The sequence below is a fragment of the Ursus arctos genome, unplaced genomic scaffold, assembly GCF_023065955.2.
Source record: "Ursus arctos isolate Adak ecotype North America unplaced genomic scaffold, UrsArc2.0 scaffold_2, whole genome shotgun sequence".
NCBI classification, from domain to species: domain Eukaryota; kingdom Metazoa; phylum Chordata; class Mammalia; order Carnivora; family Ursidae; genus Ursus; species Ursus arctos.
The window spans coordinates 59,594,175-59,618,710 of NW_026622874.1; the positions used below are offsets into that span (position 1 = coordinate 59,594,175).

The following is a 24,536-nucleotide window of genomic DNA, read 5'->3' on the forward strand; positions in this document are numbered from 1 at the left end:
AGAAGTTTGGTTTCAGACAATTTGCCCCCATCCGCTTTTGCTCAGGCTTGTCTAACTTCCCAGGCAGGTGGGGTAACTTATGTGGCGCAAAGTGGAGAGGCCAAGGAGCCATCTGCTCTTCGGTATCCTGGGTCATCAACGTGTCTGGTTGCTGCTGATATGTGCCTTATTTCTGTCTACATGGGCCTTTCTGGGTCTGGAGCAGGGAGAGGTCTGTGCATTCTCCCGCTATTTCTAGCAAGCATTTTTCTCTATGTCTGAAGTCAATACTAATCTCTCAAGCTTGGGCTTTTGGAATATAAAAATCAAAAAAACTCACAGGCTCTTCTAAGGCAATGAGCACAGGCGTTTATCTGCTTGTATAAAGGGAAGGCAAAGTGGGGAAACTGGAGAGTGGGAGAGAACTTAGGTCCTGAATAGAGAAAAGAGACAAAATAGAAATGAACTCGGATTTCAAGTAACTCGGAGTGAATAGAATGAATTAGACATGTCTATCAATATGATCCAAGGAGTCGAGGTAAAAATGCTCTAAAGGTGGTGCAGATAAATTGCTAGGACTCTGTAAAAGAACTCTGAGCAACTCACATCTTAGAAAAGTGTGAGTAAAGAGAAACATTTCATTCCAGTCTATCTTGTTGAAAGATTATGTTGTAATCAGAGAGAGAGTAAATCCTGAGCTTGTAGAAGGTGACTAGGACCTCCTTGTGAAAAATAACCATTGTTATAATCCATATCTTGGTTACCTATGAGCCCTTCTCCTGAATGCTACAAGCAGAAGTTACCAGTTCGAAACCAATCTCCCATAAACCTTTATTTCTTTGTGCTTTTCCAACGTCTCTTACACTGTGATGTCTTCCCATTGCTCCCTTGCTGACAAACAAGGTAAAGAAACTAAATTGTATAATTGAGCCGCAGTCAAAATTGGTTCCAAGAATAACCCAAAACAGATATGCCTTGGCATCCCTTTAACAGAAGGGATATTTTAATTGTTGAGCTCTTGAAGATCCAAATCCTTCAAGCCTGAAAGTAGCGACTCTGTGGTGCCAATCTCCAGAATGGCCCTATGATCCTTGTCTCCTAGTGTTCATGATCTCATAGCTCCTTTCATTTGAGGAGGGCTGACCTGTGTAACCAATAGGATATTGTGGAAATGATGGGGTGTGACTTCCTGGGTCATAAAAGACATTGCAGCTTCTACCTTGCTATCTGATCCCTTGTTTTTTGGAAGCTAGCTGCCTTGTCGTGGAGACCCTCTAGACTTCTCCAGAGGAGGAACTAAGGAACTGAAGCCTCCTGCCAACCACTATGTGAGTGCACCATCTTGGAAGTGGCTTTTCCAGTCCCAATAAAGCCTACAAGATGCTTGTAGCTCTGGCTGAAAACTTGACTGCAAACTCATGAGAGACCCCTAAGCTAGAACCGCCCATCTAAGCCATTCTGAATTCAATTCTGCAGAAATTACGTGGGACAATAATTATTTATTATTGTTTTCAATTGCTAAGTTTTGAAGTGATTTTTAAATGTAGCAATAAGAAACATGAACTAGAATGGAATAAATATTTAATGTCTGCAAAATTGAACATTATTACAAAATTGCTCTGTAAACCAGTTGCATACATTTATGCTGTAATTAGCAAAGTACATGACTTACGATGCCCATATCAATATAAAACATTGCTATTAAAATTTTGTCTTTTTAATTTTATAAGCAAAAAATAATATTTTGAGTTTTGTTATTATTAGAGTATACCTTTTTCATACTTTTATTAGATATTTTTATTTTCTCTCCCGTAAATGTGCTTGCAAGATCACCTGGTTGATTTCCTTTTTCCCTTTAATTTCACTCCTGTTGTCCTTCTGCTTAGATCCTCTTCTTTTTAGCTGGCCGGGAAATACCAGGGAATCACTTGGAATTCCACTTTTTAGCTGGAAGGAATCCACTGTCCCTCTCCAAGCCATCCTTTATTCTCTCCTGAGCAGTATCTCTTTGCAATGTGCTATGGATTGATTATTTGTGTGACCCCTTCCAAAAGAATTAATATGTTGAAGCCCTAATCCCTCATATGATAATATTTGGAAGTAAGGGTTGAGGAGGTAACTAGGCCATTAGAGTGGAACACTCATGATGGGAATAGTCCCTTTTTAAAAACAGATACCAGAGAAGGGGGCACCTGGGTGGCACAGTCGGTTGAGTGTCTGACTCTTGGTTGTGCCTCAGGTCGTGATCTAGGTTCGCGAGATCAAGCCCCAGATGGGGTTCCATTCTCAGTGAGGGGTCTGCTTGAGATTCTCTCTCCTTTTCCCTCTCCCCTCCTCTACCCTTCTTGAATGTGCATACCCTCTCTCTCTCTAAAAATAAGAGAGAGAGAGATACCAGAAAGCTTGTTTCCTCCCTCTGCTCCCCACCACTGAAGACACTATGAGAAAAAGGCTATCTGGAAACAAGAAAAGAACCTTCACCAAGAACCCAACTGTGCTGGCACTGTGATCTCAGAATCCAGCCCCCAAGATCATGAGAAATAAATGTTTGTGGTTTCAGCGGTCCAGTCTATGGTAATTTGCTAAACAGGTTGAACTGACTAATGCACAATGGGGTTGACATAAACTTTGGCTGCTGAGGATTCCTATAGAGAATCGTTTCTTCCTGGTGTTGTAAATACCTATTTTAAAAGACTTTGTTCTTATTCCCTTCCTCTACACCTCCAGGTAGGTGAGCCAATTGGTGGTCTGTCACAACATTTCCCATCTTTTCAATTTCTACATTCCCTTTAATGTCAGAAGCAGCTTTAGAAAGAAGTGGAACCAGGTTTTTGGGTGCTTTCCCTGTAGGTCTGAAGAGCAAGCCCGGGCTTCAGAGTCAGACCTAATTTCAATCTCTCACTGATGTCTATGTGACCCCAAGTAAATGAACCAAACTCTCTTGGTCCTAGTTTCTTTGGCTAATTTTAAGATGGGATGGAATATCTGTTTTGTTATAATGAAGTAAAACAATGAATGTAGATTATCTCAGGACACCCAGTGGGTTCTCAGCAAGATTTGTTCCCTTTGATGGAGTTTTGAACATAGGTGACGTCCAGAGCTGAAGACCAGGAAAGAATTCTTGAGACGTCTTTGGTGCAAAAAGGTGATTTTATTAAAGCACGGGTACAGGACCCGTGGGCAGAAAGAGCTACACTGGGGTAGTGAGGGGTGACTGATTATATACCATGGGGTTGGGGGAGGTAAGGAAAAAGGGAGGTGTCCAAAAGGACTTTTGTATGCTAAGGAGGATCCTAAGGATACTGGAGGCCTGGCAATTACCAAGCTAAGGTTGTTTCTCCCTCTAGCAAAGCATTAACAGTAAGATAGTTGGAAGTTTCCTGGGGGAATAGCACACTTATCCCACCCAGGAGTGTGTGGGGGGGATTGCAGGGTGTCAGCATGCGCTTTGTCCTGGGCTAGGCTTCTGCTCCCTCATCACTTTCACTTATTTAAAAAAATTTTTAAAAGATCTTTTTATTTATTCATTTAACAGAGAGAGAGAGAGCATGCGTAGGAGAGCACGAGCGGAGGGAAGAGTCAGAGGGAGAGGGAGCAGCAGACTCCCCGTTGAGAGGAAAGCCTGCTGTGGGCTCGATCCCAGGACCCTGAGTTCATGACCTAAGCTGAAGGCAGAGGCTTAACCAACTGAGACACTCAGGCACCCCTCACTTATTTCTATAATTCCATGCTTGGACTTAGCCCATCAGAACAAAACAGACCCTTACCTTGACTCCTCCTCAGGGGACTGCAGAGATGCCACAGATGACTAATTGTGTCCTTTGTCACTACTTCTAAACATTTCCTCAAGGTTTTCTGTCCCCTTGTGCTATCTAAGGGACCTGAATCCTATCTCCTTTCCCCCCGTACAAGTTTACTGCCCTTAGGAAGGAGAAGGGTAACACGTAGTGCAGGAAATGCTTCCAGAAAGTCAGCATGGGCCCAGCCCCTACGACAGGGAATTCCATCACTTCCAGAAGGCTGAATTTGAAATCGGAGTGTCTGGAGACTACCGGTTACTCGAGATCTGGGAGGAGTTCGGAGTTTCGTTTAGAGAGTGTACTGGTTCCCTCTGTTGTCGCATGGAGACATTGCAGTCGCTGAGCGCCTAGAGGCAAGTCCCAAAGCAAGGGAGAAAGAGGCTCCCCACTCAGGGTACAACGGAGAGAGGGAGGCTTTTTTCTCCAGCCTGTAAAGGGGGTGGCTTACCTACTGGGTCTAATCCCGGGATCACTGCCCCCGGTCAAAGGGCGCAAGAGAGTTAGGCAGGTCCGTTGATGTTGGGGCTGCAGCATCAGAGCCCAGGGAGGGGTACAGGGACTTGGGGAGAAAAAGACAAACGGATCTAAAGGGAACATTGTTGTGAGAAAATACGGAAACTAAGTTGACAGAGCTCTTACTGTGGGCTGTTACATGGCAAGGGCCCTTTGAAGAATAGCTCTTCATAGAAACTACAGAACTATTGTTTCCTGTCTACGACCCTATAGCGCCCTCTGTGGCCATCTTCCCCCAAAGAAGCCCAGCAAAGCTTAGAAGCCTTTTCTCCAATCGGCTGGGGGATGGAAAGCCAGAGGAGTAAATCAAAGGGGTGGGAAGGAGGGGAGCATCACAGATATGCCTGTGGTTAGTGATGCCTTTTCCAATTCTCACTTCTGTCAGGAAAAAAACAAGGTAGTATGTGTGCATAGAGTTTGAAAGCCACAAAGTGTGTCATTAGTATCATGTTCCTACAGAGATGCTCTCCCTCGCTCTTTCTCAAATAAATAAATAAAATCTTAAAAACAAACAAACAAAAAGAACCATTCAATTTTCCCAAGCAAAGAACTCATAGTCTGGTGGGGGAGACAGACCCCTCTGCAAGATGAAGGACTTTGCTTAGAACATAAGGGAAAGCTCATCCTGTGAGATTGAAGAGAGTCACAAGATGGCGACTCAGGGGAAGTGAGCGGATGAACTGAAGAGTGCCCATGACCCCAAGCTTTTCCATTAAGGTGTGAGAACATCATCATAGAAGGAGGGGAGAGATAGGGGTTGGAAGACAGAATAAATTCACTGAGAAGCATGCTGGGGAGGAGGGTGGGTTTAAATAGAATGGCCTCGATCTATCTCTTGGCTGGATTTGGGATGGGCTCTTTGATAACATTCAGCAACAGTTCTGCACTAGACACATGGCTGGGGAGAGACTAGGGGCGGGGGTATGTCTCAGCACCCCGCTTGTCAACTGGCCCCAGGAACTATCCGTCCTGGAAATTCTGACTGGGGGACGTCAACGCCAGCATTTTGTTAGTATCTCAAACTCAGTATATATTAAACTATACTCCTGATCCCTCTCCCCAGCTTGCCTTCTCCACGGCCTCCTCCAGCTCCGTTCATGGAAACTTGGTCCTTCCAGATGTTCAGTCCCAAATCCCTGAGGTCACCTTTGACTAGACTTTCTCCCACCCTCAAAACATACTCAGATTCTAGCCACTTTTTTTTTTTTTTAATTCCCTGGTCTGAGCCCCCATTGCCTCCTGGCTAGATGATTGAAACAACGTCCCACCTGGCCTCCTTGCTTCCACTCCTGCCCTGCGAGAGTCTACTCCCAACACTGTGGACAATGATCCAGTTAGAACAGAAGCCACATCCGCCCGTGCCTTTGCTCTCTCGTCTCACTCAGAATTAAAGCAAAAAAAAAGAAAAAAAAATCCATAAAATGGACCAGAAAGCTTTACATGACTGAGACCCCATCTGACCTCTCCAACCTCCTCTCCTCCCACGATCCTCCTCGTCCACTCTGGCCCCAATACACCGGCTTCTCGAATGTTCCTCCAACACACCAAGCGTCTGTTTTCTTCAGGAAGGAAACTCGCTGAGCCTCCACCTAGAACCATCTTTCCTCAGACTTCTACATGGCTCACTTGCCCTTTTTTTCCGGTTCCTGTGCGAATGACACTGAACCAGTGAGGCCTTCCTTGAGCGCCCTGAAACAAACTAGCAGTTCTCTACTTCCCAGGCTTTCCTCTTACCCTTACATTGCTTTCGTCTTTATCCATAGTGTTTTAAAACGGCACAGTGTATATTTTCTTTTTCTTTCTCTCTTTCTCTTTCTTTCTTTCTTTCTTTTTCTTTCTTAGTAGATCCCTCTGCCTAAAACATAAGCTTAGTGAAGACAAGTTTATGTCTGGTCACCGCTGTATTTCCAGTGCTTGCAACAGTGTCAGGCACATATTAGGTACTTAATATTTTTTTAAATGATTGCCTGTTTTTTTCCCAGAGGCAGCAACTGAGGCCAGTGAATGGAAAGATGACAGTCAAGAGGAGGAAATGAAGAGATCCCGAGGCGGACTTTAACCAAAGGCATTATGTCCTCAAGAGGAAAGAAGAGTAGAAAGAGAATTTGGGGAGGTAGACTTTGAAGAGAGGAAGAGATCGAAAGGAACAGGGAAGTTGAGATTGGTGATATCCATGCCGTACAGGAAGAAAAGTCCGCGGCCTGTTGATGGGGTTACAAAAGAACGAGCGAGAGCCCCAAGGAAAAGTTCAGTCTGCTCTGAGGTCAGAGACTTTATTTCATCTCTTCCCCCTTCCCCCTGACTGAAACAAGAACTTCCTACACCAGTGATTCTCGATTCTCAGGTCACAGACCCCAGAGGGCTGGCTGGGGGTGGAGACGCGCTTTCCATCCACAGCCTCGGCTCCAAGGGAAGCCCTAAGTCCTCTCTGGAACGCCAGTCTGTCTCTTGGACGTGTCAAGTGTAGGACTGTGCCGCAGGGGGACATCTTCCCTGGTGTAACAGGGTGATGAGCTGTTTGTTAATACTGGCTTTCCCCTAAGGAACCAGTTTTTCTCTTTGCATCTCCATGAACCGGGTTTGCTACGTCACCGTGGAGCAGACGGAGCAGAAGCATCTGCAGCATCCGAAGGGAGGACCCAGGCCCAAGTCCTCCCCCCCCCCCCGCCCCCGAGGACTGTAGTCGTTTCCTAGGCAAGGAAGGCTTCAGTGAGTTTTTCTCATCCTCAATCCTGGACCAAGACAATTTCATAAAGGACGGAAGGACACTGCAGGATGAAAAATGGGAAGGAGGATGGGGAAGCAAAAGTGATTGGGAAAGAAGAGGCTGAAGAAGTGGGGTCTGGGCAGATCACGCCATTCGTTTCACCACCTTCCTTCCCTCCCTTTCTCTCCCAGCCCCAAGAAGTACAAAAGCCATGTTCACAGACAGTGACGTCTGCGGGAGGTGGATTTTCCAACCTCTCTGCTCTGTTCTCCACCGCCTGGTGGGAGTGTAATAAACAGTGAAGACAGGATGATCAGCAAAGACCAAGGAAGGTCCTGATAGTCCAGAAACTGCACGATCATTATATACAATCGAGAATTGTCTGTAGATTCGAAAGTGTTGTGTTTTTATTCCTGATCTTGAAATAGTGAAAGTTCACAAAAGAGATCCATAAACTCAGATTATTTTAAGTCAGCATTTGTCACTATTTTACTTGGTGTCACAAACTAAACTGCCTTAATTAGGAGCTTGCACTAAAAGCTGCATTGTTATTATTATTTCAAACAGCTTTCCCCCTGAAAATTTAAGATTCTGCTTACGAATTATTGTTCTGGGTCTTACGGCCTGCGCAAGTTTCCGTTACATCCTTTCTGCTTCACGAGGACGTGTACCATATTACTATGTCCTAATATTATTTGAGTACCATGTATTTTATTTTTTTAAGGTTTATTTATTTGAGACAGACAGAGAGAGAGTGGGTGCATGCATGTGAGTGGGGAGAGGGGCAGAGGGAAAAGGAGAGAGAGAGAATCTCAAGCAGACCCCCCACTCAGCCCAGAGCCCAACGTGGGGCTCGATCCCACCACCCCGAGACCAGGACCTGAGCCAAAATCAAGAGTTGGATGCTTAACTGACTGAGCCACCCAGGAGCCCCAGGAGTACCATGTATTTTAATACTATATCTTTTAATAGATTTTAATATTGTCTTAATTCTTTTGGAGAAGGGTGGACACAGAGAGAGATTAGCGGTTTGAGGGATTTCTTTGTTTGGGTTATGCTGGAGCTGTGTTATAATATAAAGTATTGATGGGGGGGCACCTGGGTAGGCTCAATCGGTTAAGAGTCTGCCTTTGGCTTGGATCTTGGTCCTGGGGTCCTGGGATGGAGTCCTGCATCAGGCTCCCTGCTCAGAGGGGAGCCTGCTTCTCCCTTTCCCACTCCCCCTGTTTGGGCTCACTCTCTCCATCAAATAAATAAATAAGTCTTTAAAAAAATAAAATAAAGTACTGATGGGATTTAGGCAAAGAAACCTGACTGGTGTGCAGTGGAAAAGGGTAGATTTGCATTCTACCCACCCCACCCGCGAATCCTAATGAGAACTAGCAGCAACAGTCACTGTACACAGCCGGACTTCCCTTGTTACTTGAAACACAACAAGACCCTTTGATTTGCTTTTTCCCCTACTGACATAAGTGTAATAACGGTGTCCTTCTTTTCCCCTCTCGAATCTAGATTTAATGTTTCTAATGAAGAGCACAAAATTTGGCCTATTTCATAGTGATAGAACAGATTATTCCTTTCTGAATATTTTTACATATTTTAAGTGCTCTTTATAGTCTCTGAGCATTTAAAGCATATTTTAGCTAATCTTAATTTTGAATTTATTATATATATATATAATATATATATGCAACATATTCATGGTGATAAGACTTGCATAATTTAAAAGTCACATTATTTTTGAGACTCATTTTCCCACAGAAATAAAAGGAAAGTGGGGTCATACATATCTAGTGAACACAAATGCACCGCTCCTACGATGTGGTTTTGCTCTAAGGTTGTGTTGTCTTTTGTCACCATTATCTGCAGCATTTAGTAGAGTCCTTTCTTCCAAGTTAACAGTATTTTTTTTAAAGATTTTATTTATTTATTTGAGAGTGAGAGAGCACAAGCAGGGGCAACGGCAGAGGGAGAGGGACAAGCAGACTGCCCCCTGAGCAGGAAGCCCAGCTCGGGGCGGGGCTCGATCCCAGGATCCAGGGATCATGACCTGAGCTGAAGGTAGACACTTAACCGACTGAGCCACCCAGGCGTCCCATCCAAGTTAACAGTATTTTTATCGCACTGATTGGCCTTACCCGTACTATTTCACCTCTACTAATTTCTTCCCCATAGTGCCTAGTTTTTCAGGGTCAGTTTACTCTAGCACAAATTATTGAACAAAGATACAGATATTAGAAGATCTTAAAAATAGATTGGGATAGGCCGGTGATGGGTAGTAAGGAGGGCACATATTGCATGATGCACTGGGTGTTATACGCAAATAATGGATCATGGAACATTGCATCAGAAAAAAAAAACAAGATCTTAAAAATAGTTTGAACTATGCAATACTACATGCTAAAGTAAAATCATAGGAATAAGAATGCATCATAAAGAATGATGTCAGATCAAAAAACAAGAAATCTATGGATCAAGGAAGAAAAATCCTGTAGTATTTATTAGAAATAATTTTGTAAAGGTGGCTGCTGACCCTGATTCAGCTGCTCAAAGATAGCGCCAAGGTCCTGGGCTCTTCCCAGAGCCCCTGGGGCGTTTCGGTGGGTTTGTTTTTGCCCTTGGGCTTGTTGCATCTCAGGCGCTCCATCTCCAGGCACATCTCCGGTGAGAGCATTCGGGAGCTGGCAGGAGGGATGCGGCCAGGCAGTCAGAGACTACTCCCTCAAAACTCTCCTTTTATCAAGGAATAAAATATTTGTATCTAATTGGCCAAAACTAACTTATAACCCAAAAACCGGTAAAAGAAAGATATTACTGGACTTGATTTAGACCAGGTATGATTCTGCCTATTGTTTACCCGAATAAAATCAAATTTCTGGGGCCCCTGGGTGGCTCAGTAGGTTAAGCATCTGAGTCTCGATTTTGGTTCAGGTCATGATCTCAGGGTCGTGAGATCGAGCCCCGCGTCTGGCTCCTCGAGGAGTCTGCTCTCTCTCTCTCTCTCTCTCTCTCTTTCTCTCAAATAAAACAAATAAAAACTTTTTTTAAAAAATCAAATTTCTGTTAGGAAGGACGAGGGGGAGAAGAGTTATAGGATAGGCAATGAATACTGTATGGCACCTCCATGAAAATGTGCGAGATGTCACGTAATTCACATCGTGTTTCAATTATTTCTTGCTTCATAACCAAACACTCTAATAGTTCAGGGTCTAAAACAACGATGTACTATTACTTCTGATGGTTCTGAGGGTCGATGGGCAGTTCTTCCTTCGGGTCCCTCATATGCTTGCAATGAGATGGCGGGTGCGGATGGCGTCATCTGAAGGCATCTTCTCTCTTCCATCTGACACCTCAGATGTTGGGAACAGCTGGGGCGAAGAGCATCTCTCTCCCAGTGACTCAGATGGGCTCCCTCGCAGTATGACAGTCTCAGGACAGCCAAGCTGTTTCACAGTGACTAGTTACCTCCTGAACAAATAGTCCAAGAGATCTTTTTGGGAGCTGCCTCTTAGGGCCTAGCTTCGGAAGTCACCTCATGTGACTTTGCATTTTTGTTGTCAAAGCAGCCACATCGGCTCATATTCAAAACAGCAGGGGAATAGATTCCTCCTCTCAGTGGGGAAAAGGCTTTCTCCCACAGGAGGGGAAGAAAAACATGTGGCCATCTTGCAAACAAGCCAGCACACATTATAGTACTGGTGTGGACTGAATGTTTGTGTCCCCCCCCAAATCACATGTTGAAATCCTAATCCCTCAGATGATGGTATCAGGAGTTGGGGCCTTTGGGAGGTTGGTTAGGTCATGAGGGGGTGAGGAGTGTGATTACTGTCCCTTATAAAAGAGACCCCAGAGAACTCTCACCCGTTCCCCTTGTGAGGACACATCGAGAAGCCTGCTGTCTGTGAATCAGGAAGGGGATTTTCACAGGACACCAAATGGACCAGCACCTTGATCTCAGACTTCCAGCCTCCAGATCTGTGAGAATAAATTGTTTAGGTCATCCAGTCCAGGGAATTTTTGTTATAGGAGCCTGACGGAACCAAGACAGGAGAGTGGCACAGTATGGCTACTGGAAAGTGATGCTGAGATTTTAACATGAACGCCAACATGGGCTAGCATAAACATGGTGCATAATTCATATTCACCAGTGTTGTAATTATCCAACTCTTGATGACTCTTTCCAATTTAGGGGGATTTGCACTGATTGAGGTTTTAGAGAATATTTACTCATTCGTGCCACACTGTTTTGAATTTATACGATTCAAAATATTACTAAATGTACGCTCAGCACATTTCATGTACAACTCAACAAAGTCATCTTTTTTGAGTTTTCTTGTCTCCTTTCCCTCCTGTTTTTGTTTGCTTGATTGATTTGCCCATCACTGGGTATAAGGAAGGGGTCAGAGAGCGCCTGAGGGATGGGCTGGGTGAGAAGACACTCTGGGGATCAGAGCAGCTAAACGGGTTTCTGTTACTTGTGGAGCATGCCAGGCAAAACCTCTCCTCCTCCACCTCCTTCGCCAAATCTTCAGTAAGTTCGACCTTGTTCACTGATCCTTTCTTACAGTGAATTTTGATTTTGGCAGGGAAGGGTATTGGCAAAAGAGTTGCAGTATGGCTTTCTGGCGCCACGTGGGGCAGGGCTGGGGGAGGATGGGGAGCCCAGGAGCTTAGAGGCCAAGGGAATCATGAGAAAGTAAGTCTCTAGGAATTTACAAAACATTACAGAAGCTTCCTCAGGGCATGGACTTGGGGAATTGAGGTAATTCTACCTAAATTTCAGGTGTTGGGGAGGGGTCCAGTGGAAGCTGTGTTAGACTCCACTTACTCCTGTGTCAGCCAATCAGGCAGCTGAAATGTCCCTGAAGTCCCCAAGTAAAATAGCATTCTACACTTGGGAGAAGCTCCTTAGGCTCCTACTATTATTAGTACGTTTGGGTGACTGAGTAACTAATTTAGGCAATGGCCTCATGTCCAGAAAATCTCTCCAAACTCACCATGCTGACCACTCGTTGCCCTGGGGAAATCAAACAGATTTGGAGAATATTTGTATTAATGTCTTTTCATTTTCTATATTCTGATCTTTTGACCTTGGGGGCCTTGCTGACCCTGGAGGGACTGCCCCCCTCCCCCAGGACTAGCCTGGTAAACAGTTTGCCCTGTTTTTCAAATGCAAACCAACCACTCAAGAACCCACACTCCCACCCACCCCCTCCTTGATCTCACCTCAGCCCTGTCCACCCTCAGGGCCAGGTACCAGGCAACTAACTAGCCACAAGCCCTTTGCCTCAGAGCCGCTGACATTATTCAAACTAGCCAATCCCAGTCCTGCCTTGCCTGTCCCTGCCCAGCGAAACCACGATAAAGGCTCTGGCCTGGGGTTCCTCCCTTTCTCCTGCCCCTTGACCTACCACAGTGCTTTTCTTTGTCCCCCATCTCTGTCTCCCATGGAGTGGCATGACCCCTCCCCTTGGGAACTGTGAGGAGTAAACTTTTTTCAGCAGCAATCATCTCCCAATCTGTGAGCCTTACTGAATCTTACTTTCCTATTAATACACTATATTTTAAAACACCACCACGCTTGGATGTGCCAAATTCCCAAGATACCCAGGATCACAAGAAATAAAAGCACTTTTCCCAGGAGAATCCACATCATTGGGCAGTAAGTACCTGCAACTGCCTTGAAACCTGAAAAAAAAGGAAACAGAAAGAGGGCAGAGTGCTCACGTGAAGGGTGTGTGCGTGTGTGCTCGCGCAAGTGTGTGTGCGTGTGTGTGTGCGTGTCCCTTTCTCAGCACTCTCCATGCCTTCTCAGAGCATTTCTCAAGGGTCCCAGAGATGCTAGAAGGGACGGTCATGGGCACAAGGCTTCCAGGAAGGGATGGCGGGAGATCACATGGGGTTTAAGACTGCGCAGGTGTAGGCCTGGTCCAGGTTGCAGAGACTGAGGAGTCACAGAGGACAGACCCTTCCTGGGACACAGACCACCTCCACCCCCCAGTCCTATTGGCATCCACCTGTGTGTCTGCTCTCTCCTCTTCCCTTCCAGGAGCCTCAAGTATAGCACTAAGCCCTGTTCTCAAAGACAGTGGCTTCCAATGTAACTGGACGCTCTGTTAGCTGTCCTGTTGGAAGCAATAGTGTCTAGAAAATGAGAAGAACAAACAGGGGCCTCCCTAGGTCATTCCACAAGAAAAGGAAATAGAAATGAAGGGAAAAGAAAACAGAAAAGATTCCAGATAGTTCTGCAGAGTCTTCTAATCCCGGCCCCTGAGACACAAAATGGAAATAGAAATAGGTCATCTGAGGTCACTCAACCATCTGCCAGGATCCATCCATAAGTGCGTTTTGGTCACTGAGATGAATCCCTTCTCTGCTCTGGAGTTTCTCTGAGGGCCTTGGGCTTCACTTCTGCAGTTTCTCTTTGGATGGAGCTCATCTCAGAAGCCAGCCAGAGGTTTAGAAGAGGAGGAAGGAGGAAGTGAAAGAATTGGGGAGGAGGGAAGTAAAATTCATGTCTGGCCTGGAACTTCAGAATATGACCTTATATAGAAATAAGGTCATGGCAAATGTCATTAATTAACATGAAGTCATAGTGAAGTAGGATGGGTCCTTAAGCCAATCTGACTGGAGTCCCTATAGGAAGTGGAGAAGAGACACAGAGAGCAGAAACACACAGGGAGAACCTCATGGATGACCTTGGAGCAGAGTTTGGAGTGATGTGTCTACAAGCCAAGGAATCATAAGGATTCCTGGCAAACACCAGAAGCTAGGAGAAATATGGAAGGACTCTTCTTACGGGTTTCAGAGGAAGCATGGTCCTGACAAAACCTTGGCTTCAGACTTCTAGCTTCTGTGAGAAAATAAATTTCTGCTGCTGTCAGCCACCCAGTTTTTGGTACTTTCTCATGGAAGCCCCAAGAAATTAAAACAGGGAGGGAATGAAAATTCCTCTCAGGAAGTGCTCTGGCCCCACCGGCCATGTCAGCGGCACTGAGGGGCCACTTTTAATAAGAGTCATCCAGTCCCCAAGGCCTTGAGGAGACCTTCCCAAACTTGTCATCGGTGATTTTCTTTATGTCCCCACATACTGAAGCCCCACAGATTAAAATCTGAGAATGTTCTAGAGGCCTTTAAAGTGATGTGGGCCTTTTAACACAATTGGAATGCTGTGCTGGATGGAGCAGAATTGGGGGAGGGGAGTGTCTGCAGTCTTTCAGTATCACTCAGGCTGATGTTTTCTGCTATTTTTCTTTTGGTCTGACGAGAGCAAGAGATAGACACCCAAGAAATTAGTTGATGGTATGAAGCTGCTCTCCTGCAGGAGCCTTTGGGGAAGAGATACCAGCTCTTCCAGACTCCTGTTCACTGCAGGAGGGATTCAGTTTGTGAAATTGTTTCTTGTAAGCACAGAAGATAAACTTCTACAAGACTGTCTCTTGCTGCCACACACATGGGAACCCTGAGAAATGGCAGGCAGAGGGCGCCTGGGTGGCTCAGTCAGTTAAGTGTCTGTCTTTAGCTCAGGTCATGATCCTGGGGCCTGGGGTTGAGTCCCATGTCGGGCTCCTTGCTCAACAGGGAGTCTGCTTCTCCCTCTCCCTCTGCCCTTTCCCCTGCTTGTGCTCTCTCTCTCTCTCTCATATATATAAAATCTTTTTAAAAAATAGAATTAGCTGTTTATTAAAAGAAAAAAAATGCCAGGCAGAAACTAGTATTCCCAGTTAGACTGTGGCTGGAGCTGGAAATGGCCAATAATTATAATTTCCTTCCTACTGAGATCTCTCAGGGGGCATATCACTGCTCCCCATCTCAGGGGCCGGGCTTCCACCAAGGGCCAGGAAATACAGCTAAAAAGGTGGTAGAGAAGACAAGGCCCTATCAAACACCTGGGCATCAAGGCAGACATCTGCCACTTCCTCAAGCTGACCACTTAACCACCATAGTTTTGTTTTTTCTTCTGATGGTTGCTGACATTTGCCTTGGTAACTTTCAATTCTAGCTCTTCCTTTGACCATGTCCCTAATGTGATAACTGAATAATGACCTCCTAAGCCCTGGATCCTGTATATATGTTAAGTTACTTGACAAAAGGAACTTTGCAGATGGAATGAACACTGACTGCTAATCAGTTGACTTAAAGTAAGGAGGTTATCCTGGATTGTTGGATGGGTCCAGTGGAATCCTAAGTGTTCATAAAAGTAGAACACAGTTGGTGGTTAGAGATCAGAGGAGGGAGGCAGAGGAAGTGTATGAAGTGTGGGAGAGATTTGACCTGCCGTTGCTGATTTTGAGGACGGACGAAAGAGGTCACGAGCCAGGACATGCAGAAAGACTCTAGAATCTGGGAGTAGTCCTCAATTGACAGTCAACAAGAAAGTGGGCTGCAAGTCCTATAACTGCATGAAACTGAACTCCACAACAACCTGAATGAGCAAGAATATGGACTCCCCCCCGCCCAGAGCCTCCAAGAAGGAACACAGGCTGACATCTTGACTCGGGCCTTATGAAAAGGTATGCAGAGACCCAGTCGAGGCTGCCAGACTTCTGGCCTAAGAGGACTGAGATTATGAATTTGTGTTGTTTTAAGGCACTCAGTTGGTGGCAATTTGTTGCAGCAGCAGTAAGAAACTAATACACCTAACAAATCTGGTTCCCTCCGGAAGTAACTCCAAGTTTCTCCTGTGGATGATGAAGTAGATAGCCTCAACTTTTCTCTCTCCACTCACCGGCCTTTACATTGCAGAGGTGATCCTCTTTACAGCGAATTAGCCCAGCAACAAAGCCTTGTTGCAGGAAAAGGATTTTAACCCCAGTGTCTTTCATGTTGTTCCAACAAAACTCAAACCTGTTCACTTAAAGTAAACTGTATGGGGATAAAAAAAGCAAAAGCTACCTAATGTTTACTTGCCTAATGAGCACACTTCCGAATCATATCTTCTTCTAAAATTTATACTCGCCAGGTTTACCTTTTATATTTGACTGGAGTCTCTTAGCCCCTTTTGAGATTTTTGTTTGCACTCTAGGGATTTCTTTTTCACTTTGTTTACTCCTGATACTGCAATTTTAAAATAAAGCAATGCATATAAAAATGATTTTCCAACATATAAAAGAGTTACAGCAGTGAAATGAATATATAGTTGACCCTTGAACAACACAAGGGTTAGGGGTATGGACACCACCCCATGTAGTCAAAACCTGCACATAACTTTTGGCTCCCCCAAAACTTGATTACTAATAGCCTACTGTTGACCAGAAGTCTTACCTATAACACAGTCAATTAACACATATTTTGTATGTTGTATGTGTTATGTATGATATTCTTACAATAAATAAGCTAGAGGAAAGAAAATGTCATTAAGGAAATCATAAGAAAGAGAAAATACATTTATAGTACTGTACTGTTTTAACAAAAAAATCATGTATATATGTGAACCAGCATAGTTCAAACGCATGTTGTGTGGGGTCAACTGTACGACCTGTATTCACCTATTAAATAGCTCAAAAGTTTACCCGTATGTCATAGGTATGTGTAAATAGGTAAATACTAATTTAATGCCAAACTGTTATTTTCAATAATCAATCGTTATAACATGGCTTTTATTTTATTTTGTTATTTTATTTTTATTATGTTCAGTTAGCCAGCATATAGTTCATCATAAGTTTTTGTTGTAGTGTTCAATGATTCATTAGTTGCATATAACACCCAGTGCTCATCCCAACACGTGCCCTCCTTAATACCCATCACCTGGCCCCCACCCTTCTGTAACCCTCAGTTTTTTTCCTGGAGTCCAGAGTCTCTCATGGTTTGTCTCCCTCTGATTTCTTCTCATTCAGTTTTCCCTCCCTTCCCCTGTGGTCCTCCCTGCTATTCCTTATGTTCCACATATGAGTGAAACCATATGATAATTGTCTTTCTCTGCTTGACTTACTTCACTTAGCATAATCCCCTCCAGTTCTATCTATGTCGATGCAAATGGTGGATATTCACCCTTTCTGATGGCTGAGTAATATTCCATTGTATATATGAACCACATCTTCTTTATCCATTCATCTGTTGAAGGGCATCTCAGTTCCTTCCACGGTTTGGCTATTGTGGACATTGCTACTATGAACATTGGGGTACAGTGCCCCTTCTTTTTACTACATCTGTATCTTTGGGGTAAATACCTAGTAGTGCAAATGCTAGGTCATAGGGTAGCTCTATTTTTAACTTCTTAAGGGAACTTCATACCATTTTCCAGAGTGGCTGTACCAGCTTGCATTCCCACCAACAGTATAAGAGGGCTCCCCTTTCTCCACAACCTCGCCAACATTTGTTGTTTCCTGTCTTGTTAATTTTGGCCATTCTAGCTGGTGTAAGTAGTATATCCTTGTGGTTTTGATTTGTATTTCCCTGGTGGCTGGTGATGTTGAGCATTTTTTCCCCATGTCTGTTAGCCATTTGTATAACATGGCTTTTAAAAATTTATTTAAAGATTGACGGGAGGAGAGATGGGGGGTAATCTGTAGTAGAGAGACTGAAGGAAAGCTGATAAGCCAAGGTTTGAGGAAATCAAAAAAGCAGTGGAAGTTCAACATTGTTGTGGAAACTTTGACACACTATTAGTAGATGGAGTAATTACATCTCAATGAGTAATTAATTCCAATTATAGATGAATAATTATAATCCCCAAATCAATGGAGATAGTATTCAAAGTAATTTAAAAATCCAAAGCCATATGTCTTTATACTATTAGAATCCCTTTTTGCTGCAACAAGGAGCCCCAATTCAAATGCTTAAATGGGAAGGAAATTTATTCTCTTACCTGACTGAAAGTCCAGAGGAGAGTAAAGCAGCTCAGTGCAATCGTCAAGGACCCAGATTCTCTCTTTCTCCACTCCATCCTTCTCAGCAGGCAGCCTGGCTCCTATGGTCCCAGGATGATTGCCAAAGGTCTAGGCATCTCATCCAGACACACACCAGACAAAAGAAGGACAGTCTTGCCTGGAATTTCTTACATACAAACAGTAACAGCCAACTGAGCCCTAACTATGTGCCAGGCACATTATGAATATATCTTCATTCAATGCCATCAACAACCCTACTACACCACTCACATAGCTGATTCTGCCTTTAATGTCCGGAGAGCTCAGAAATACTAGGATTCCTCCTTAGAGCGTGTTCAGTGAATAATGCTGGTGCGATGGGTTAGCTATTGAAAGAGACAGAGTGCTATGTTCTAAAATAAGATACCAGGAACTAACTGTCTGCCCAAACAAGGCATCTTGTAATAAGCACTATGTAAGCACCCACCATGCTGCTGTGGCCAATGATCACCTGGATCTTCTGGCCTTGACACCCACTGTCTAGTTTCTATATGGCTACTTATTCATGTAACTATGTAGCTCATATTTAGCCTTATGCTCTCTTGGACTTGACATCAGAATTTTCCATGTAAGGCTGGATTTATTTGACATCCTTAGTAGAAAATAAAAACAAATGCCAGGTAGCTTATGACAAAAGGAGAATGTACTAAAATGATGAAAAGCTCAAGAGAGGGGAAGGCAAACCAAGAAACAGACTCTTAACTCTGGAGAACATACTGATGGTTACTAGAAGGGAAGGTAGGTGGGGGGATGGGTGAAACAGGTGATGGGGATTAAGGAGCACACTTGTGATAAGCACCAGGTGTTTGTGGAAGTGTTGAATCACTATATTGCATACCTGAAACTAATATTACACTGTACGTTAACTAAATGGAAACTAAATAAAACATTTTTTAAAAATGACAAAACCCCAAAAGCAAGAGTGTATGTAGCCAGACCTAAGAAATCACTGGATCGAGGAAATAAAAATCCCGGGGAACCTAAGTAGGCCTGTGTCTCTCTGTTTTCTTCCAGTTTTATTGAGATATAATTGACATGCAGCGCTGTGTAAGTGTAAGGGTACAGCACAATGACTTAACTTACATATATAGTAAAGTGATTGTTGTCATAAGTCTAGTTAATATCCATCATCTCATAGATATTAAAAAAAAGAAAAAGAAAAAATATTTTTTCCTTGTGATGAGAACTTTTCAGATCCACTCTCTTAATAACTTCCCGACATACCGTACATCAGTGTTAGCCACGGTCACCATGCTATGCATTATATCCCCAGTGCTCACTTATCTTGTAATTGGAACTTTATACCTGTTGACCACCTTCATCTGATTCCCCCACCCCTTACTTTTGGTAAACAGAAGTCTGATCTCTTTTTCTGTGAGGTTTTTTTTTTTCTTAGATTCCATATATAGGTGAGATCATACAGTATTTTTCTTTCTCTGCCTGACTCATTTCACTCAGCATAATGCCCTCAAGCTCCAGCCACGTTGTTGCAAATGTTAAGATTTCCTTCTTTTTAATGGCTGAATAATATTCCGTTGTGTATATATACCACAAGTTCTATATCCATTCATCTGTCGATGGACACTTACATTCTTTTCATGTCTTCGCTACTACAGATAAGGCTGCAACGAACTTGGGGGTGCACATATTTCTTCAACATACTGATCTCCTTCAGATATATACCTAGAAGTAGAATTGCCGAATCATATGGTAGTTCTATTTTTGGATTTCTGTGGAACCTCCATACTTCTTTCCATAGTGGTTGTACCCATTTATATTCCCACCAATAGTGCACAAGGATTCCCTTTTCTCCACATGCTCACCAGCATTTGTTATCTCTTGTCTTTTGGTGATGGCCCTTTTAATGGGTGTGAGGTGATACCTTGTTGTGGTTCTGATTGACATTTCCCATGGTTAGTGATGTTGAGCACCTTTTCATGTACCTGTTGGCCATTTGTACATTTTCTTTGGAAGAATGTCTATTCAGGTCCCTTTCCCATTTTGAAATTGGACTAGTTGGTTTTTTGCTATTGAGTTGTATGAATTCTTTATATATTCAGATACTAGTCCCTTATTAGATACATGATTTGCAAATATTTTTTCCATTCAGTAAGTTGCTTTAGTAGGACTGTCTCTTGACTCTGCTTCTCTCCATGAGTCTACTTCATTCTTTATTTTGTGGACCAGTTCTCTCTCTTCTCCTGTCTGCTAGGTCCATTCCTAGAGAACTCATTTGCATTCTTATTCCTCTCTCTTCCTTCTTTTCTTCATTTCCTCCAAATTCCTTGGTTCAGATCTCTGGCTAGTTCATCTTGGGTCAGCAGCCTACCCTTGGTCCAATCAACTATGGCTAAAGGGATAGAATCACGTTCTACAAACATGACTCTAGGCTTTGATTGCTGTGGATGAAAGAAAGGGGAATCCACGTAAGAAATTAAAGATGTTGCTGTGTACTGTGCAGCTATTCGCAAAGGTGACATGGATCAAAATAACATGAGAATGGAAGACTTTGTCATAAAAAAATTTTCAACACTTACAAAAACAGAGCCACTAATATAATGAACCTCACCATCACCCAGCTATGGATATTTTCTCACATAAGCACAATGCTATTACTACACCTAACAGAATCAACAATATTTCCTTGGTGTCATCTACTATCCCATCGATATTTAAATTTCCCCAATGGCAGGAAACTTCTTTGTATTTGTTTTTTTCAAACCAGGATCTAAACAAGATCCTCATGTTACATTGGTTTTATGTGTCATAAATCTCTTTTCACATAGAGCAGCCTCCCCCCCACACTCTCTAACTCAGTTTTTATGATGTTGACCTATGAAGAAACCATGTTAGTTGTTCCTACCAAATGTCCCACATACTGGATTTTGTCTGTCTGCTTCCTCATTATGGTCTCATAAATAGAATTTAGTTAAAAAGTCTTGATTTATTTCAAGTTCAACATGTTCTGAAAGTACACTTCATAGTGGGGCTGTGTGTTTCCTGCTGCTTCAAGTTCATGGTCATTCAATGTCTAGTTGTCCCACTCTTAGTTATGCTGACTGATCAGTAGGTTCAGGTGGTGACAGATTGATTTCTTCCTTGTAAAGGTCATTATCAAACATTTGCCTAAAATTTTCACCCATTGACTACTTTTGCCTGAATTATTCATTTCATTAGGTACAACAAAATGGAAGTGAGATGATTCTATTGGGGGTCGAGTGCCTATGAAACTTTCCTCGGTATTGCCAGATTCTCCTCCATTGGAGGTGTAACCATTTTGTATTCCAACCAACAATGTACAAGATAATATTATTATATTTCACTCCAGCATGACCAACCCATTATGTTTTCAAAGTTCTGATCTTCATTGATATGATAGGTGAGAGATGTTATCTCAGTGTGAATTTAATTGGCATTTCTCTTATGATAAGTGAGGATGAGGGGACTGGATTTTGAAAAAGAAAAAAAAGGCAAGAAGACCCCAGTGATGATAAAGATTTTGAGCATGCACCAACTTATTTCCTCCCTTTGGTCAAAAAATATCCTCACACCAAGCTTGGTACCCAGTTTCCCCTTTTACCAGTAAAAATTCTTTCCTCCCCTGTCATAATTCCTAGGAAATTCAATAGCACATGGCGGTAGGCCACACAAGATAAATTAGGATTTGAAAGCATATCTCTCCGATAACAAGTTTCTTGATGAATGTCAGACCATTACACCAACAGCAGAGCAGTGGGATTTCCAAAGAAGAACAAAAATCTGCTACAAGGAAGTTCAATGTAAGACAGATTTCCATGAGTAGGTGGACAGCTGAAGAAAGCAGCAAGACTGAATAATCTTCTGGTTAAGAAGGCATTAGGAGAAGTAAGGATGAATCTTGAGCACATAGTTCTTATTTTTATAAATACATACTTGAGATATGTAGCAAGTCCTATAGAGATTTGAATAATGCAGCTGCGTACAGAGAGCAATTCACATGGAGTTTACGCCAATTGCCATTGTACAGTAGTGATTGTGGGAGTTAAGTACCTGTGATCCAATTTAAAATATTGGATTGCAGATGTGCTCACATGGTTTATTCTGTCTTAAATTAATTAATTAACAATATGTAGGTGGTTTGATTGCTCAAAAAGGCCTTGGAGCACATGAAAAAGTGCTCAACATCATTCAGCATCAGGGAATAACAAATCAAAACCACAGTGAGATCAACCACCTCACACCAGTCCAAATGGCTAAAATTAACAAGTCGGGAAATGACAGATGTTGGTGAGGGTGTGGAGAAAAGGGAACTCTTACACTGTTGGTGAGAATGCAAGCTGGCGCCGCCACTCTGGGAAACAGCATGGAGGTTCCTCAAAAAGTTGAAAATAGAGCTACCCTACAACCCAGCAATTGCACAACTGGGTATTTACCCCAAAGATACAAATGTAGTGATCCGAAGGGGCACCTGAACCCCAATGTTTATAGCAGCAATGTCCACAATAGCCAAACTATGGAAAGAACCCAGATGTCCATCGACAGATGACTGGATAAAGAAGATGTCACACACACACACACACACACACACACACACACACACACTGGAATATTATGCAGCCATCAAAAAAGAAATCTTGCCATTTGCAATGACGTGGATGGAACTAGAGGGTATTATGCTAAGTAAAATAAGTCGATTAGGGAAAGACAATTATCATATGATCTCACTGACATGCGGAATTTAAGAAATAAGGCAGAGGATCATAGGGGAAAAGAGGAAAAAGTGAAACAAGACAAAACCAGAGAGGGAGACAAACCATAAAAGACTCTTAATCTTAGGAAACAAACTGAGGGTTGCTGGAGTGGAGGGGGGCTGTGGGGGGATGGGGTGGCTGGGTGATGGACATTGGGGAGGGTATGTATTGTGGTGAGCGCTGGGTGTTGTGTACAACAGATGAATCACAGACCTATAACCCTGAAACAAATAATTTTTTTTTAAAAAAGCCTTGGAGGGGCGTCTGGGTGGCTCAGCTGTTAAGCATCTGCCCTCAGCTCAGGGCGTGATCCCAGGGTCCTGGGATCGAGCCCTACATCAGGCTCCTCTGCTGGGAGCCTGCTTCTCCTTCTCCCACTCCCCCTGCTTGTGTTCCCTCTCTTGCTGGCTGTCTCTCTCTGTGTCAAATAAATAAATAAAATCTTAAAAAAAAAAAAAAAGGCCTTGGAGGAAACAGGGAGATGTTGTTCAAAGCGTGGAAATTTACAGTTATAAGATGAATAAGTTCTGGGAAATCTAATGTACAGCCTGGTGATTACAGTTACTAATACTGTATTACATACTTGAAAGTTGCTAAGAGAGTGGATCTTAAATGTTCTCATCACAAAAAAGAAATGGTAATTAGGTGACAAGATGGAGATGTTAGCTAATGGTATGGTGGTGGTCACTTTGCAATGTATAAATATATCCAATCAATGCCTTGTACACCCTAAACTTACATAATGGTATCTGTCAATGATATCTCAATAAAGCTGAGAGGGAAGAGACCTTAGAAATTACCCTTAGGGACAGGGCGCCTGGGGGGCACTGTTGGTTAAGCATCTGACTCTTGGTTCAGCTCAGGTTGTGATCTCAGGGTGGTAAGATGGAGCCCCATGTCGGCTCCTCACTCAGCACAGAGTCTGCTTGAGATTCTCTCTCCCTCTCCTTCTGCCCCTCTCACTCATGCTCTCTCTCTCTCTAAAATAAATAAATAAATCTTAAAAAGAAAAGAAATTACCGTTAGGGCTAACTCTGACCCTCAGATGCCAGAAGCCCTCTTTCCCAAGAATATCAGCTGGTAGATATCTATCTTGGTAGAAAAGGGTCAGGAAGGAAGGAAGGAAAGGAGGGAGGGAGGGAGGGAGGAAGGAGAAAAAGAAAGGGGGAGAAAAGGATTTTTTTCATCAACACCAATTTGCCTAAGGAGGGCTCAGTGTCTCTGGCTGGGTAGACTCTCCTTGGTCTTTCTTCATGGGGACACATCACTGCTGTCCTCCAAAATGGGAACTTCAAAGGACCCGAGGATATTCAAACCAAGTCTACTGTACTCTTTTCTTCCCCCTAGAGATGCAAGCCTGAACTAATATTGCATACTCAGATATCCCTCCCACCTGCACCGGCTCCTTCCCTAAAAAGCGTGATGCCAGAAGACGTTAACAGCAGCCTTCGTTCGTCGATGGCTAAGAGCTGCAACCAGGGACGGGCTGTCCTCCCCCATTGTGTTCAGCTGCTTTCTATTCCCATGGATGCCTTCCATTTTTCATGCCATTTGACCCATGGAAGCCCTACATTTCAATTGTTCCATTACTTCGGGACATACCTGGATTCATTCAGCGTCTGAACACTTTTCGATCACCTGGTATGAGCTTAGCATAGCATAATCAGAGGCAGTTTCCGCAGGCCACAGGCATCCATCACAGCAGAAGGCAATAGTGTGCTCTCTGAAAGGAACACCAGCAGCCAGAGACGCTGAAAAACGGAGGATTTAGGGTGCTATACAGGGCTGCAAGCCAGGTCCGGGGAGCTCGGCGTCAGCCCTGCAGCCCCAGCCACGAACATCGCTGAGGATACTGTGCGCTCAAACTGCTCTCACGTACTTCTGTGAATCACACTAGGGTCATTCACAGCTGACACGTGTGGTCACTTCACCACCCCAC

The 24,536-nt window shown here is 43.5% G+C and overlaps 2 long non-coding RNA genes across 2 annotated transcripts in view; one reads left to right on the forward strand and one right to left on the reverse strand.

Moving 5' to 3' along the window:
* The window catches only part of LOC113268671 (uncharacterized), a 50,934-nt gene extending 43,465 nt beyond the window's left edge, over positions 1-7,469 (forward strand). Inside the window, exon 7 of the long non-coding RNA XR_008960286.1 lies at positions 6,275-7,469. This is a non-coding gene — a long non-coding RNA (uncharacterized LOC113268671). The remainder of the gene's footprint in view (positions 1-6,274) is intronic.
* A 9,127-nt stretch (positions 7,470-16,596) lies between these two features.
* LOC130544200 (uncharacterized) lies at positions 16,597-24,504 on the reverse strand. Its single transcript, XR_008960288.1, has 2 exons — positions 24,200-24,504; positions 16,597-20,266 (listed from the first exon to the last, which is right to left on the reverse strand). It is a non-coding gene; the product is annotated as an uncharacterized LOC130544200 (long non-coding RNA).
* Positions 24,505-24,536: the final 32 nt, after the last annotated feature.